The sequence below is a fragment of the Pelodiscus sinensis genome, chromosome 1 (genome assembly GCF_052426305.1).
Source record: "Pelodiscus sinensis isolate ZL-2025 chromosome 1, ASM5242630v1, whole genome shotgun sequence".
NCBI lineage: Eukaryota > Metazoa > Chordata > Testudines > Trionychidae > Pelodiscus > Pelodiscus sinensis.
In genome coordinates, this window is record NC_143052.1 from 61,993,373 (window position 1) to 62,010,376 (window position 17,004).

Here is a 17,004-nt window from a genome sequence, read left to right on the forward strand (position 1 = left end):
AAGGCCTGGCGGGAGGGATTGAGGTGCCCCGTGTAGGGCTTCATCAGCCACGGCTGCAGTGGGTAGGCGGCATCCCCCACCAGGCACACGGGCATGTCCACGTCCCCGACCCTGATGTGGCGGTCGGGGAAGAAGGTCCCGGCCTGCAGCCGCTGGCACATGGAGGAGTTGCGGTACATCCAGGCGTCATGTGCTTTGCCGGACCAGCCCACATTAATGTCCGTGAACTGGCCCCGGTGGTCACACACGGCCTGCAGGATCACGGAGAAGTACCCCTTGCGGTTCACGTAACGGGACGCCTGGTGTTCCGGGGCACGGATGGGTCCCGTCGATGGCCCCCCCGCAGTTGGGGAAGCCGAGGGTGCCAAAGCCCCGGATGACGGCGTCCGGGTCGGCGAGGTGGACCACCCTGCGGAGCAGCACCCGGTTGATGGCCTTGACCACCTGCGGAGAGAGACACAGCAAAGCTCCAATCAGTGGGGCGCCCAGGTGACTGGGAGTGTTCGTGCCCTGGCAGTGCCCCGCGCCCCACTCCCATTAGCAACCCACCTGGCGGCGTGTAGTACGGCCGGGACAGACCGACCCCTCCGGTGCAGAGCGCTTTCGCCTCCTCCCGCCCCCCCATTTGTCCCTGGGGCGGCCCATCCCCTCCTCGCAGCCCCCTCCCCCCCGTCTCGGTGGCCGAGTGCCATACTTGCATGAGCACCGCTCCGACAGTGGATCTCCCCACGCCGAACTGGTTCCCGACGGATCGGTAGCTGTCCGGCGTGGAGAGCTTCCAGAGGGCGATGGCCACCCGCTTCTGGAGGGGGTGGCGGGCCTCATGCGAGTGTCCCTTCTGCGCAGGGCAGGGGCGAGCCACTCGCAGAGCTCCAGGAAGGTGTCCCTCCTCATCCTGAAGTTCTGGGTCCACTGTCGGTCCTCCCAGCGTTCCAGGACGATGCGGTCCCACCAGTCGGTGCTGGTGTCCAGATGCCAGACGCGGCGGGGCACGCCGGTGCCGGGGCGCTGCCGCGGCTCCTCCACGGCCCCCAGGGCAGCCAGGCGGAGAGGCAGGGGGCTGAAGTGCACCAGGTGGTGCCAGGCAGCCTCGAGCCATTGGTGGCAGGCTTGCAGCAGCAAGTCCAGAAAGTGCACCAGAAGGTGCAGGGCGAGCTGTGGCTCCATGTTGCCACCTGCGGCGTCCCCCCCGAAGGGAAGCACCGACACAGACGGGCACAGAGACCAACGCTTTGCTGTCCCTCGGCGAAGTTGGCAAGCAAGCAGGAAAAGCTGAGAACCGGCTGTCCAGGGGGGTTCCTTTAAGCCTGAGCCTCAGATAGCCTCAGACAGCAGCCACACAAAGCAACTACTGACCTGATGCCCTGCCAGAACCTGTTTCAGCTGCCCTTAAATGCCCCCCTGCGTCCAATCAGTGTGGACGTGCTAGTTCGAATTAGCAAAACGCTAATTCGAACTAGTTTTTAGCTCTAGATGCGCTAGTTCGAATTAGCTTAGTTCAAATTAACTAATTCGAACTAAGTTAGTTCAAATTAGCGCTGTAGTGTAGACGTACCCTTAGATACTTTCACTAACCCACTTCTCCGGTGTAGTGCATAAGCAAGGAAAGTGCCCCACTGGTGACTGTACGTTAGAACATTAAGATCAAGGACATTACAAGCCTGAGGGACCAGGCCTTCCACCAGAGATAATGGACCCCACCAAAGGTGCTGACAGCAGAGTCTGGCGTGCTGAAGTCTGAGAGGCACCATCCCCGAGGAGGATATGCGGACACCACAGGTCACAGTGGGCAGCCCAAGAGAGGTTCGCTGCACTGCACTGGACTCTCTGAGAAAGTGCCGTCTCACTCCCGCCGGAGAGGAGAGGGCTCACCGATAATGGTCTGCCACAATGGAGAGGGGGGTTCATCCCAGGATCCAAGGGGTGGTACTCACCAGCTCTGTGATTCTTGTGGAACCAGAGCATGGTCACGTGTCAGCCCTGTGGTTTTGGCCAGCCAGGGAGACACCTTCATTTAGAATCAGACCCCTTTCTCAGGCCTCTACTAGATTTAAAGACAAAGCAATGAAAAAGCCATGAAGACACACCTAAAATGCCTCAGACAGTGGCGATAGTAGTAATGAAACACCCCACCCTCATTCACATTGAAGATGGGACAGAGGGACATATCATTAGCCTACAGAATGGAGACCAGCTATTCCAAAGCCATAACTGCACTGAACTATGGTATACCGAAACCAGAGAGGCACTGCTTGATGGGGAATCTCAGATCAAGATGATACAGAAGCCAGGCCTGCTCACACCGACATTATTCAGTATCATACCAATTGTAGTAATGATCCTATTGACATTCAAAATACTCACTGCCTAGCTGCTTTGTGACCTCCATTAAGGAAGAACACCCATATTCAGGGGTGATCATTCCCTTTTGTCACACCTCTGTTTATGTTACAGGTACTCTCCTATCCCCATTCTTCCTTTGCCTTGGAGAAACTTTTCTGATTTCTGAATTTTATACTGGATAAGCTTCATTGAGAGAGCAACACCATCTCCTTTCTGATCGTGTTGTGGCTTCTGCTGTGTGTTTCTTCAACCCTCGGGACCCACAGCTACCTTCACCATCTGCGAACCCTGATCAGTGTACAGTTCCATGGAGTGGTGAGTTCCCTCCCTCTCTTTCTCTCTCATTCCCCCACCCCAAACTACCTCTGTAAGCATAGCCTCCTGAGCTAGGACAGTGGGGATAGGGGGGAGGGGGGCGCCAAACCGGGGGGCATATGAGGATGGCATCTTAAAGTGCTGGCTTATCCATCCCATTGAGTCCACAGGCACATGAGGGTGCAGTGTGACATTGCTGTTAAACCCAGCATGCTGAGTCCATAGATATATGATGTGTCACCTTGAGAGTGATGATTACCCAATCCTCTAAGGGGTAATTGACTATTGAAATACAAGTTCATGATTTATAAAATAAATATAAAAATATAGTAGCTGTGCAAAGGTGAACTCTGTTCCCTTGGAATACTACTTATATAATGAAAAGTTAATGTGATCATATTATTCCATTCAAACTAGGTTGTGCGCTGTCCGACTTGCCAGAAACAGGGAAAGGAATTTAATGTGAATACCACCTTGAGAAGCATAAAGGTGCATTTTTGAATCAGACATTTATCAGTTGTGACAAAGCTAGGTCCTTAAGTCAGTGTGTCCCACATTTCAGGGCAGATTTTGATAGCCTCAGAGGCTATCTGTTAGCCTCCATGTAGCCATTATTTCTCTAGTGGCAAGGGTCACAGCCTCCTGGGCCAGTGTCATCATATGCCAGCAATGAAGATGAGGAGAAGCAACCCTCCCTTGCACAGTCTCTGTTGTCTCCCATTTTCAGTGATTAATCGTGGAGGAGAGGGATGAGCCCGGGCCCTCCCTCTAGTCCGGGATCCATTCCAGAGGCCATAATAATAGTAGCTAGGGTAGCTATATTTCCTTCCTTACTTTTTAATATCTATTAAAAAGAAATCTCTTCATTATGATTCTGTTGAAACCACATTACATTGTGAAATTATGGGTAGATTTGATACATTTGTGTGAGAAAAATGTGAAGGATGACTGTGACGGGGCGTCCCCCGCCCGTCCCTGGGGCGCCGCCGAGCAGGCCTTCCTGGGGGTAAGGGGGGGGCCCTGCCGGGGTTGCGCGGCGTGCACGCGGGCCGCGCCGGGGCAGGGAAAGCCGGCCGCCCCCCCCCCCCGAAGCGGTAGCGCCGTGGCGGCCGACGCGGCGGTAGCGGGGGCAGCACTTCCCCGCCTGGAGTGACAGGGGAGCCGGCCAATGGGGAGACAAGACGGGCGATGGGGGAGGCGCCCGCCCGGTGACGTGGGCAGAGGCGGACGCCCGGCGGGAGATTTAAGATGGACCCCCGTCCGCTCAAGGGGGGGAGAGAGGAGTCAGGCGGCAGCCGTGAGGGGGCTTGTCGCCAAAGAGGCGGAGGTCGGGGCGAAACCACCTCCCTTTGAGCCCGGCCACGACAGTCCTCTGGGCTGGGGAGCCAGCCCAGAGCAAGGTGCGGACACACGGACGCTCGAACGCCAGCCTGACGGACGAACCCAAGGTGACCGCCCCTAGGCGAGGGAGGAAGGGCGCCTGAGGAGGGAAAGAAAGCAGCCCAGGGCAGAGCTCATTGGAGCTGGCAGGCTGACGCGTTTCGGCATGGAGCCCCGTCAGCCGGACCGGAGCTAAATACCTCCGTGTCCTTAGGGCCCTGGGCTGGGGCCCGTGAGTGAGGGCGGGCCCGGGCCCCCCTTTCCCTCCCCCCCTCCAGAAGGGGGGGAGAAACGTGTGAGCTGGTGACCGGCCGTGCGGCTGCACAAGGCACGACCGACAACCCGCATTCCCCGTCTTGAAAGCGGGAAGACTAGACACTGAGTGGGAATCAAGCCCACACGGGACGTGGTCAGAGGACCCCGAAACGGGGGTCGGTGGGGGTCCCCCCTTGTACAATGACTTACTGTTAACCCTGACTTATAGAAGACTCGTGTCTGGGAATTGTTGGGAATGGATTTAATGTGACCATTACCAGTAACAAAGAAGGGATACCAGTATATAATGACAGTCATAGATTATGTTTCAAGATATCTGTTTGCGTATGCACTTCAAAGTCAGCCAGCATTTGTGGTTGGAAAGAAAATGTACAACATGATTACTATATGTGGATTACCACAGCGGATGCTGACCGATCGTGGACCTGAATTCAATAATAAGGTAATGATTTTTTAAAATAATCTCAATAATAAGGTTATAATTTTTTTACAGATTGGTTTCAAAATCTATTCAACCTAAACATCAGGTCTCAGATAGCTGACAGTGAACATGGGTTTCAGGGCACTTCTGATTTCTATAAAAGAAAGGCACAGTGTTCTCAACCAGTGTTCAAGAACAATCAACATCCTTTTTTTAAGAAAATGCTGTTAGTCACTGTGACAGTTGCTCTAAAAATTTTCAGGGTCGTCTTCCTATTGGTCAGTAGAAAGAACAATAAAGTTGCTTCCAATAGTAGTATTAAAAGATGGACTATTAAAATTGATAATTGTACAATAATTATGGCAAATAGGCATAGGAACAGTCCTTAAGACAATTCTATATTTAAGTTAATGATGTAACGTCTTTTCTTCCAGTTTAATATGTATCTATGCAAAAATTCGGAATACAACGTAGCTTCTCCACCCCGTACCATCCTCAAACCAATGGCTTGGTTGAAAACGCTAATAAAACCCTCAAAAGGTAAGTGAATGGGTGACAATATTACATTCATAATGGCAAGTAGAGTCTGCTGTGGCAGAAAATGCAATTCACTAATGAATCTTCAAGATCAATGTTTTAGATTGAAAGTATTTCTTTATTAATCATTACACATGTTTGCTTATGTATTATCAGTTTCAGTCTACAGTAAACGTGTGCTTTTTGATCCCCAAGAAACAGCTCAATGATAATTTCTTACAGAGCATTAGAGAAAATGGTTGATGACAATGGGAATAATTGAGATAAATTAATTCATCCAATTTTGTTTTCCTTGTGAAATGTGACGGGCCGCCAGCAACCCACACGGGAGATTGCCGGGGTCGCCGCGCCGCACAAAGCAGTGGCCAGACCCAAGCCCCTTTCCCCGGCCTCGGCACGGGAAGCCGGCGGGGCTGCGCTCAGCCTCCGCGCCTGCGCCGGTGGGGAAACGCTGGTCCCTCCCCAGAGACCACACTAAACGGGGGCTGGGCGGAGCTGGACAGCCGAGAAAGCCAGCACGCTGCCGGAAGAGGAGCAGCCCCGGGCAGCGTCTGGTGCGGCCTGGCCAATTTAAAAAGGCTCACCGCCAGCGAGGGAGGGGGCAGCCTCCTCGCAGAGAGGGAGGAGAGCCCCCGAGCGCAGGATGGACCCCGAGCAGCACCGAGGTCGGCAGACGGCCCGGCCTCGATCTACGGGTTCTCAGGACGGGCACCACAGCCGGTGAGTCCCGGCTCAGGCGGTGACTGGACTCCACCCTGCTGGCCCTGGAAGGAGCGTCCCGGCAGGGACCGGACTCGGCGGAGAGAACAGACTCCCGGGGCCTCATCAGAGCGACACTGGACCCGGACTCCAGAACCGAGGCAGGCTGAGAACTGGGGCGGCAGAATGAAGGTACAGGGGAAGGGAGGAAGAAGCCCGGGGCAGGGCCCCTTTGGCGTCTGTGGGTAGACGGGTTATGGCAGGAGTGACCCCCCGTCTACCACGTCGGGGCGCGAGCAAGCCACAACGCTTAGGGCCCCGGGCTGGGACTCAGAGAGGGTGGGACCGGGTCCCCCACCCTCACCCCCGAGGAGCATTCAATCTTGGGCAGCGCCAGCTTAGGCGTGCATTAGAACCAGGTGACAATCAAACGAAAGGAGACTGGACTGTGGGCTCAGGCCCCACCCCACAGGGACGGGTGATAACTACAGGGTTCGCTGCCCCCCCCTCCTCCTGGGAGGGGGTGATTGCACCCAATTGCCCGGGCTTACCAGCAGGGGCCCGAGGCAGGATACTGGCGGACAGAGGGCAAAAGGGTTCGCTGAGCCCCCCTCTCGCGCTGGGAGGGGGTGATTGCCCCCCAAACTCCTCACCCATGGTGGAGTATGTGGGCAACGGCCCCCTAAGCCGGAACCCAAATCAAAAAGTATTTTTTACCTAGGGGAAGGAGTTTGAGTGACAGAGCTATGGATCCACAACAGCTGTTGGACTGGGTGGGGGAAACCTAGCGCCAGCAACAGCAGCAGCAAGCCCAGATGATCCAGCAACTAAGCTACGCAATTCCAGGACCAGCAATGGTTGCTGATCCAAGAGCTGGCCACACAGCATGAAAAATGGCTACAAGTGGCCCGCCCGCTAGGAGGGTCAGCAGGACCTATATCGGAGGGAGAGGAGAGCGAAGGCAGCCTCAGTTCCCTCCCGTTGTGACTGACCAAGATGGGGCCAGGGGATGACCCCGAAGCATACCTAATGACATTCGAACGAGTGGCCACCGCAGCAAGATGGCCAGAGCGCCATTGGGCCACCTTGTTGGCTCCCTATCTAACGGGGCCTGCACAAATGGCTTACTGAGGGTTGGCGACCCAGGATGCACTGCAGTATGGGAAAGTAAAAGAAGCCATCCTGGACCAGCTGGGAATAACCAGCGACACCTATCGGCAGCGATTTCGTCGCGAGCGGTTTAAACCCGGAGAACGGCCCCTGGCTTTCGCGCAGTGGCTGCACGAATGGGCATGGCGCTGGTTGGAGCCCGAGCAACGCTCCGGCGCTGAGGCGGTCATCCTCGAGCAGTACGTGCACCTTCTAGCCCAGGAAGTACAGAAGTGGGTCCAGAGGCACCAGCCCTCAACTGTGGCCAAGGCTCTCTCGTTCATCGAAGCCCATCTGAACGCGGAAGGAGGTGAGGTGGGTGAACGGTGCGAGTCAATGCCCGGCCCCCCCGAGGGATGCACCATGGGAATGAGGGGGCGAGCCAGTCCCACCCAAGAGCACCCCTAGGCCTACCTTTGGGGGAGGGCGCCGGTTAGCTCCAGTGTGGCCCAGCAAACCTGGGGACAGCTACCAGGAGATGAAAAGGGAGGCCGAAGAGAAAGCGGGGGAGGGCCGCAGGATGGGGAGCCGGAATGCTTGCTACCAGTGTGGGCAGGAAGGGCATTTCAAACAAGACTGTCCCCTAACGGATTGCACCGTAAGTCAGGCAACCCAGGGAGGACATCCGCCAACCCCGCCTGAACAGCCGCGACCAACAGTGACCATGTGGCTCAGACAGAAGCTCATGAAGGCCCTCATGGACTCCGGCTCTGCGCTTACCTTAATCCACGAGGACCTTATTCCCGACGCCCCGGCCACCGGGGAAACCGTCTGGATGAAGTGCATACACGGGGATGTAAGAGCCTACCCCATCATGTGGGTACACCTGGCGGATGGCCAGCTGGCAAAGATATGGCGAGTGGGGAAAGCACCCGTGCTGCCATGCCCGATAGTGCTGGGAAGGGATTGGCCCGGGTTCTCTAGGCTGCTACAGGGAGGCACCGGCACACCCGGGGGACAGCGACTGAGGGAGCAGGCACCCGTGACCGAAGGCTATGTCCACCCACGGACCTCAGAAGAGCCTGACAGGAGATGAACGACCCCCTTGGTGGGACACCCCAGGGATGGGCTAGCAGGCGCCCCGGATTTTCTGGAGGAACAACGGGGAGACGAGACCTTGAGATACGCTTGGGAGCAAACAGGAGGCCTGGAGGAGATTGAAGGGGGCCATCAGGGACCATGATTCCAGATAATAGAGGACCGGTTGTATCGACTGACGGGGGCCGGGGAAGGGGAAGAAGGGTGAAGGCAGCTGGTGGTTCCCCAGGGCTGGCACAGAGAGGTCCTAGACCTGGCCCATATGAACCCCCTGGTCAGGGCATTTGGGACGTGAAAAGACGCTGGCCTGAGTCTTGCAGCGTTTTATTGGCCCGGAGTCTATAGGGCAGTGCGGGACTTTTGCACCTCCTGCCCCAACTGCCAGAAGGTCTCCTCGGGTAGGGTGCCTTTGGCCCCCCCTTGTACCCCTCCCCATCGTCAGTGTTCCCTTTGAGAGGATAGCTCTGGATTTGGTGGGGCCCCTGGAACCCTCCCGGCTGGGGTATCGGTTCATGCTAGTCATCATCGACTATGCCACCAGGTACCCAGAGGCCATGCCATTGTGCAATACTAAGGCCCCGACCCTAGCCTCCGAACTAATCAAAATCTTTGCGAGGGTGGGATTCCCCAAAGCCATTTTAACCGACCAGGGCACGAATGTAACCTCTCAGTTGATGAAAGAACTGGTGTGCCCTGTTGCAGATAAAAACATTCCGAACGTCCGTATACCACCCCCAGCCGGACGGGCTAGTGGAGAGGTTTAACCGCACCTTGAAGGAGATGCTCAGACTGGTTGTACAAGAAGGCCCATGGGACTGGGATCAGATGCTACCAGCCCTCTTGTTTGCCATCCGGGAGGTGCCCCAGGCCTCCACGGAATTCTCCCCGTTCGAACTATTGTATGGGTGCCAGCCGTGGGGAATTTTAAATTTCCTAAAAGAGGACTGGGAAACACAGAACACCTGGTGCCAGGGCACGGTGCAGTACATTCTGCAACTCTGCGAGCGGCTGCAGCGGGTTGGGGCATATGCCTCTTAAAGGCTCAGACCAGACAGGCCCATTACTATAACCGGATGGCCATAGCCCGCCATTTCGAACCGGGGGATCAAGTGCTGCTGCTCTTGCCCACCAAGGAGTCCAAGCTCTTCGCGGAATGGCAGGGACCTTATGAGGTGATCCGCAAGGTAGGAGACGTAGATTATGAGATCCTCCATTTTCCCGAGAGGCGGGATACGCAGATCTTCCACGTTAACCTCCTTAAGAAGTGGGTGGCAAGGGAAGGGCTCCTGGTGGCACCCGTGAAATGCGAAGAGGATTTAGGCCCGTCCCGGGAGGATTGCGCAGAGGAAGGCTAGTTATTATCCCTGGGACCTGAACTCTTGGAAGAACAGCGGCAGCAGATGGAAGTACTCCTACGGCAGTTCTGCCGCATCTTGACAGCAGCCCCAGGAACAGCAAAGGTAGGGATACACCGTATACGTACCGAGCTGAGTAGTACGGGAGACCCACAGGCCCCTCCCTAGGAAGGTCTGGGGGATGGTCCACCAAGAAGTACTGGCCATGAAGCAGTGGGGGGGGGGGGGCGTGATCGAATAGTCTCAGAGTGAATGGAGGAGCCCAATAGTGCTGGTTCCCAAAAGTGACGGAACCGTGTGGTTTTGTATCGATTTCCGGCGGGTCAACACCATATTGCAATTTGACGCATACCCTATGCCCAGGGTGGAGGAATTGTTAGAATGCCTGGGGTGGGCAAGGTATATATCCACACTGGACCTATCAAAAGGATATTGGCAGATCCCGCTGGACCCCAGAGATAGGAAGAAGACTGCCTTCACCACCCTGTTCGGACTTTTTCAATTTCGGCGAATGCCTTTCGGGTTGCATGGAACAGCGGCAACCTTCCAGCGAGTCATGGACCAGGTGCTAGAACCCCTTAGGGGCTACGCGGTGGTCTATATTGACGATATTGTGGTCTATAGCTTAACCTGTCTCGAACACCTAGAGGCCGTGATGCGGGCCCTGCAAGAGGCGGGGCTCACGGCCAACCCCAAGAAATGCCACTTCACCCAGAGGGAGGTGTCCTACCTAGGCTATACCATGGGTGGGGGGGGCGGTTAAAACCGCTGCTGGAAAAAGTGGAGGCCTTACGGAATTATCCGGCCCCAACAACCAAAAAGCAGGTTCAAGGGTTTTTAGGACTTGCGGGCTATTACCGCAAATTCGTGCCTGACTTTGCCACAATTGCGGCCCCATTGATGGAGTTAACTAAGAACGTAAATCCTAACAAAATCCAATGGACAGCCCAAGCGGACCAGGCCTTCCGTGAATTGAAGCATAGACTAATCCGAGCCCCGATTTTAAGACAGCCTGATTTTGAGAAACCATTTCTTTTATGTACAGACGTGTCCGAGTGTGGACTAGGAGAAGTCCTGGACCAGGAGTACAATGGCGAGGAGCATCCAGTCCTGTACCTTAGCCAGAAGCTCCTACCCCGAGAAAAGAATTACGCGACTGTCGAGAAAGAGGCATTGGCCATGAAATAGGCCATAAAGATGTTGAGGTACAACAACTTGTGGGGAAATAAATTTAAGCTGGTTACGGACCACGCACCTTTAGTCTGTCTGAATTCCATGAAAAATTCTAACCCCCGCTTTACGCGGTGGTACATGTCACTGCAGCCCTATCAATTTGAAATAGAGTACTGAGCGGGGGCAAAGCATCAGAACACTGACTTTTTTTTCCCACGGGTGTTCGAGCAAAATGAGGAGGGGGGTGACCCTACCGTAAGGGGATGGGGTGACGGGCCACCAGCGACCCGCACGGGAGACGGCCAGGGCTGCCGCGCTGCAGAAAGCGGCGGCCAGACCCAAGCCCCTCCCCCGGCCTTGGCACGGGCGGGGGAAGCTGGCGGGGCCACGCTCAGCCTCCGCACCTGCACCAGCGGGGAAATGCTGGTCCCTCCCCGGAGACCACGCTACACGGGGGCTGGGCGGAGCTTGACAGCCGAGAAAGCCGGCACGCTGCCGGAAGAGGAGCAGCCCCGGGCAGCGTCCAGCGCGGCGGGCCAGTTTAAAAAGGCTCGCCGCCAATGAGGGAGGGGGCAGCCTCCTCGCAGAGAGGGAGGAGACCCCCCGAGCTCAGGACGGACCCCGAGCAGCACCGAGGCCGGCAGACGGCCCGGCCTCAATCTACGGGTTCTCAGGACGGGCACCACTGCCGGCGAGTCCCGGCTCAGATGGTGACTGGACCCCGCCCCGCCGGCCCTGGAAGGAGCGACCTGGCAGGGACCGGACTCGGCGGAGAGAACAGACTCCCAGGGCCTCATCAGAGCGACACTGGACCCGGACTCCAGAACCGAGGCAGGCTTTGAGAACTGGGGTGGCAGAATGAAGGTACAGGGGAAGGGAGGAAGAATCCCAGGGCAGGGCCCCTTTGGCATCTGTGGGTAGACGGGTTACGGCAGGAGTGACCCCCCGTCTACCGCGTCGGGGCGCGAGCAAACCCCAACGCTTAGGGCCCCGGGTCCCCCACCCTCACCCTCACCCCTGAGGAGCATTCAATCCTGGGCAGCGCCAGCTTAGGTGTACATTAGAACCAGGTGACAATCAAACGAAAGGAGACTGGACTGTGGGCTCAGGCCCCACCCCGCAGGGACAGGTGACAACTGCAGGGTTTGCTAACCCCCCCCACCCTCCTGGGAGGGGGTGATCGTACCTAATTGCCACCCACCAGAACCTACACACCACAATGACTTGGTGTCTAAGAGACCCTAAGCACTCCTCATTTTTGCTAACACAAAGTAACACGGCTACCACTCTGAAACCTATTATGTTATTTATGTGCAATACTGAATGATTACTGCTGTAATAACTTGGTTGTCTGTCAACAGGTAGAAGCCATCTCAGCAGTAGTTGCCACGGAGATTCTGTTAGGCAGACAAAGAGAACTGAAATCGAAAGTAAATTTTAACAAGATTTCATACATAGCTTGAGCAGAGCACCTTCTTAAGTCAGACAGTCCAAATAACTATGAATTTTAAAAGACAATGCTAGGTTTCATGTGGAATGCCTACAGTAATAGTAATCCATGTAAAGAAATTCAGAAAGACCGTGTAATCTACTTGTCATAGTTTGCTTATCTGCCAACTTTAATTTTGGTCCTAATTTTTTAAAAATAATTACAGAGCAGATTTCTTCAACATGATATAATATTACTTCTTTACAACGCAACAAATCATTGGGTTCTTGCTGTAAGATGCTTTCTATTTTACTTCTGGACTATGGTGAATGAAAGTGGTATTATGTAAGAGGTTGGTAACGCAGCTGGGTGGCAGTGGTATAATGGCCTCTGCTGTGTATTTTCGGTAAGTTCAGTGCATGCTAATGAAAGTGGAATGTGAGTGTCGCTATTCCGAGAGCTGTGTTTCTTAAACACCACAAGTTAATGTGAAATTGTAGCAAACCTTACATGAACAAGTGCAGTTAGTAACTGTTTAATCATTGAATTCACAATATGCTTTTCTACTTTGTGTTAGTGATTACAAAGAATAATATATGAATGTTTGGTTTTTTTTGGCTAAGTCAGTATGAAATAGCTTAAATTCTCACATTATCAACCTAACTTGTACATGTAATTAAACTTACAGATAGCATTGATGGAGACACAAGAACTGTTAATAATTGATCCATTGTGTGAAGAGATGAGCTATGAAAGAAAATTTCTTAGGAACTGGAGGTAAATTTTAAGATACTTGTGTTTACAGTGATCCTACACTGTTACTGTGTAAATATTTTACAGGAATGTAACAATAGTGAGAGTAATATCTTCCTGTTAGCTGCAAATAAAAATTGAAAGAGCATATGCTTGTACTGAATGTGCTTACTGATGGACTAGGAGTGAGCTTCTGGGATTTGACTATGGCTTACTACTTCATAGCATTTGGACACAAGACAGTTGCATGTTGCATGATTGCGAAGGTGTTATCCACATGGGGCACAGCACAGCAGGTGATATAGTCTGTAATAGTGACAGAGAAATCTGAAAGCAATTGTGTTCGTGTGTGTGTGTATATATGTATGTATATATGTAGTAAATGAGCAATAAGTCATGACTATCAATAACTACAGAGAGCTAACAAACATTTTTATCTATGAACAGAAACTGAAAAAAAAAAGCTGTTCTGTACAGTCCACTAATGGCTTCCATTAATATTTCAGAAACTTCATCAAAGGAGTAAAGAGCAACTCAACATCAAATTGGAAGAGTCAAATTGTTAGGCATAATAGACAAATTGATGGCCACAACTGTGGACCACTCATCTTTAAGGTTAGTAAGAAAAAATTGTCTGTATTATTTATTTGTGTGTCATTAGCAGAGGTGCTAGTAAATGCAAAAGAATACTGGTTGCACTGCAACAGCATCCTTGCCAAGGTGTGGGGGCTGGGCTCTAGGACTTCATAAGTGCTGTTGTTTTGGGCGGAAGGTGCGGTGCTGGAGGGCCAGATTCAACCAGCAATCCCCTTCTGACAGCTGATGCTGTGGTGCCAAGGTGCCCCAGGCCCTTTTAAATTGCCGGTTGCCTTTTGTTCCCCCACTGTTGGTGGCCCTGCCGGATCCCATGGCAGGGCCGCAGATGATGGGAGATGTAAAGGGGGCAGTGACGTGAAAGGAGAAAGCACTACTACAGCAGCACTGTATGGTCAGCCATGTACATGACTGAACCAGTGTCTGTTTCTTACCATCGTACTGTCACAGCACACTCTCATCTATGGTAATTATAAAATGTTTTCTAAACAGAAGCGTTGTTAGTTTGTAGAAACGTATTTGCAGCTGAAAGACATCAGTTCTGTAGACATATCAGAGAAGGCAAATACTGAGTTTAAAAGACACATAGCAATTCTTCTAATGAAGGAGTCAGGTAACAATTGTATCCCATGTTCTATAAACTCAGCAGGCACATGAAGATAACCGGAAGAGTGGAAATATGTGACGTAACAGACCGTCACCCTAATAGCCCTAAAGTGGGGTCTCTCACAGGTTTGGTTATGTAATGATGACTATTGAACAATATCTGTAACTACCCAAAAAATTAGATTGGGAGAATCGTTACTATTGTTAGATCAGTTAAATAAATAAACTGGTTTATTTTATATCCAGATGCAGTGAAATTAGTTTGTAAAAATAGTACTCAACAAAAATAAAAAATTTAGCTTCAAACCAGTGACTAGTTTAACAGTTTTACAGTAACCAATAACGTGTGTTGGTCGTAACAGAATCAGCATTTCATTGCGCTGTATTTATTTTTCAGAAAGCATAGAAGATTTCTGCATATATTGCAATCGGGTCAATTGTGAAAAGCAAAGTGAGGAATGCACGATGGAAAGATGATACAGAATTGTATCAAACACATGTCAATCTTTTTAAGATTGTGTAATTTTCAACAAATTCCATAACAGTAAACATTTCCATCATGGCTGTAGTACAGAGGTGAGCAAACTGCGGTACGCAGAACACATCTGGAATGCGGCACCATCCTGCCCTGCCCTAGAGATCATGGTCATGGAAGAGCCTCCAGCTCTGACCACCCTCCTCTGCCGCATCTGCTCACCGTGCCACCAGCGTTCTAGGCGGCGGGACTGCACTGCACGGTGTAATGGCTCGTTCCAGCCATGAAGCACTGCTGCCAGTCCTGCTGCTCAGAGGGCAGGGAGCGGGGGGGGGGGGGGGGGGAGGTGTTGAACAAGGGGCATGGGGTCCCACTGGACAGACAGGCAGCAGACCGGGGGTGGTTGGATGGGTCAGAGTTCTGAGGTGGGCAGTCAGGGCGTGTGATTTAGAAGGGGGCAGAATTGGGGCTGGGCACAGACTGTTTAGGGAGGCAAAGCTTTCCATACATGTCCCTCAATATAGTTTGGGGACCATTGTAAAAAATTTTTGCCTGAGGGACAGACAACACCTGTGATAGGAATATCTTAGGAAATGCTTACATGAGGAAGGAATAGCATGAGTGCGTGGAAAGTATGTGTTACATTATAAGTTGTGTGATTTCTTTTTCTCAACTGTCACTTATCAAAGGTCCAGTGTGATTCCTGCAAGAGGTGGGCACATATGCCGTGCATTCCAGAAGGAACCACTGAAGAAATCATTAATGATAAGACAGAATACAAGTGCCAAAAATGTTCATAGTGCAGTTCTTCTTCAGAAAGTTGACAAGAAGAGTAAATAGATTTAGATACCCATGAAATAATAAATTTTTAAAAATTTGAAAAATAGTTTTCAGTATTTGGGTCCTTGTGTATAATGAAAAATAAAAGGCAAAACACCAGCATCCCCTGAGTCCATTATCAAGGAGGGAACAAAGTGTGAGTGTTTAGGACCACGGAACCCCATCCCTCAGCATTAGAAATCCATGGACCAGGTAGCAAATCCTGAGCAGTAGCACAGAATATCATGCATGCATGACAGAAACCGCAACCGTCGCAAAAATGGAGGGTTTCTCTTTCTGTCGTCGCACCTGAGTTTAAGGCATAGCTAATTTTCATTCAGTTTAACCTGGATACTTGCAAAGAAATAGCAATAGAATGTAACTTTAACAAGCCCAGACTACTCACAAATCAATGGATTGTTGTGACGGGGCGAGCGGACCTGGCGCGACCAGAACTGAGCCGCCCCACACTGACCCCGCGGTAGCACTTGCGCTCCTTGGGGTGAGCCAGGAGGCGCCGGCCCCTTGTGCACGCTGCTTCACGGCAGCTGCACAGCTGACAGGCGCAAGAGCCGGACACTGGCATGATGCTCCGCGCCGGGGCATGCCTGTGATGTTGGGGTGCCCTGCCCCCAGCTCAGCGGGTGACGTCGGGGCGCCCCGCTCCCAAGTCAGGGGTGATGTCGTGGGGGAGTGACGGAAGGGGGGAAAATCAAAGGGAGGGGCCAGGAGCACAAGGGGGGATGGAGGTAGAGTTGGAGGGAGGATAAGGGCAGGCGGAAAAGGGAACAATGGGGGTAAGGAGAGAGGGTTCACGGATGAGAAAGGAGAACCCAGGAGGGATAACGAGGAGCTGTGGAGGAGCAGTGGGGCCAGCAGGGTAGGAAGCAGCCCAGGGCAGGGCATCCTAGGACTTGCTGGTGGGCTGGTGAGTTTCGGGATCATCCCCCACCAGCAAGACAGGACGCCGAGAGAGCCTGTCCTTAGGGCCCTGGGCTGGGGCCTGTGAGAGAGGGCAGGCCCAGGCCCAGGCCCTCCTACCCCACACCGCCTGGCGGAGAGGTGAACGAGAACCCTTCGTTGAGACTTTCATTCTCTCGTGGGACCAGAGGGAGGCTGACGGTGAACCGGTGTGTGCAACCGACGCCACCGAACTAAAGGACCGAGACAGGGTTGGTTAGAAGGACACCCTTGTACAGTTGTCCAAAAACAAATCCAGCAAAAGGCAATCTTAAGGGTGGGAAAATTATAGTACTAAGGCAAGTAGAATGTACCATCACTGAAAAAGCAACTGGCTTCTAAATTTGCAAAGTCAACATGGAAAGTTTTTGCCATATCACATGTAAAATGAAAAATAATCATTGTAATGCACTGTGATGGCCTCCTTCTTCTGCCTTTTTGATTATGTATAATCAGTCAGGATGGTACATTTACTTTCCCTCCCCGCCCCCAAAATAATCAATCACAATTTGTTACAAAGCATTGCAGAAGTTGACTGGTGATACTGGAAGTAATTTGGATGAGTTTCTTGATGATGTTTTCTTTGCAATCTAAATGAACATGACAACAAAAACATCCCCCTGTTGACTATGGCTTTGAAGCAAAATTTCCAGATTGTCACCATGCGTCACCTTTGTATCAA

General features: G+C 52.5%; 1 long non-coding RNA gene across 1 annotated transcript; it reads left to right on the plus strand.

Moving 5' to 3' along the window:
- Positions 1 to 4,994: 4,994 nt before the first annotated feature.
- LOC102459499 (uncharacterized) lies at positions 4,995 to 15,476 on the plus strand. Its single transcript, XR_012904422.2, has 5 exons — positions 4,995 to 6,163; positions 6,693 to 12,892; positions 13,375 to 13,483; positions 14,466 to 14,644; positions 15,233 to 15,476. It is a non-coding gene; the product is annotated as an uncharacterized LOC102459499 (long non-coding RNA).
- Positions 15,477 to 17,004: the final 1,528 nt, after the last annotated feature.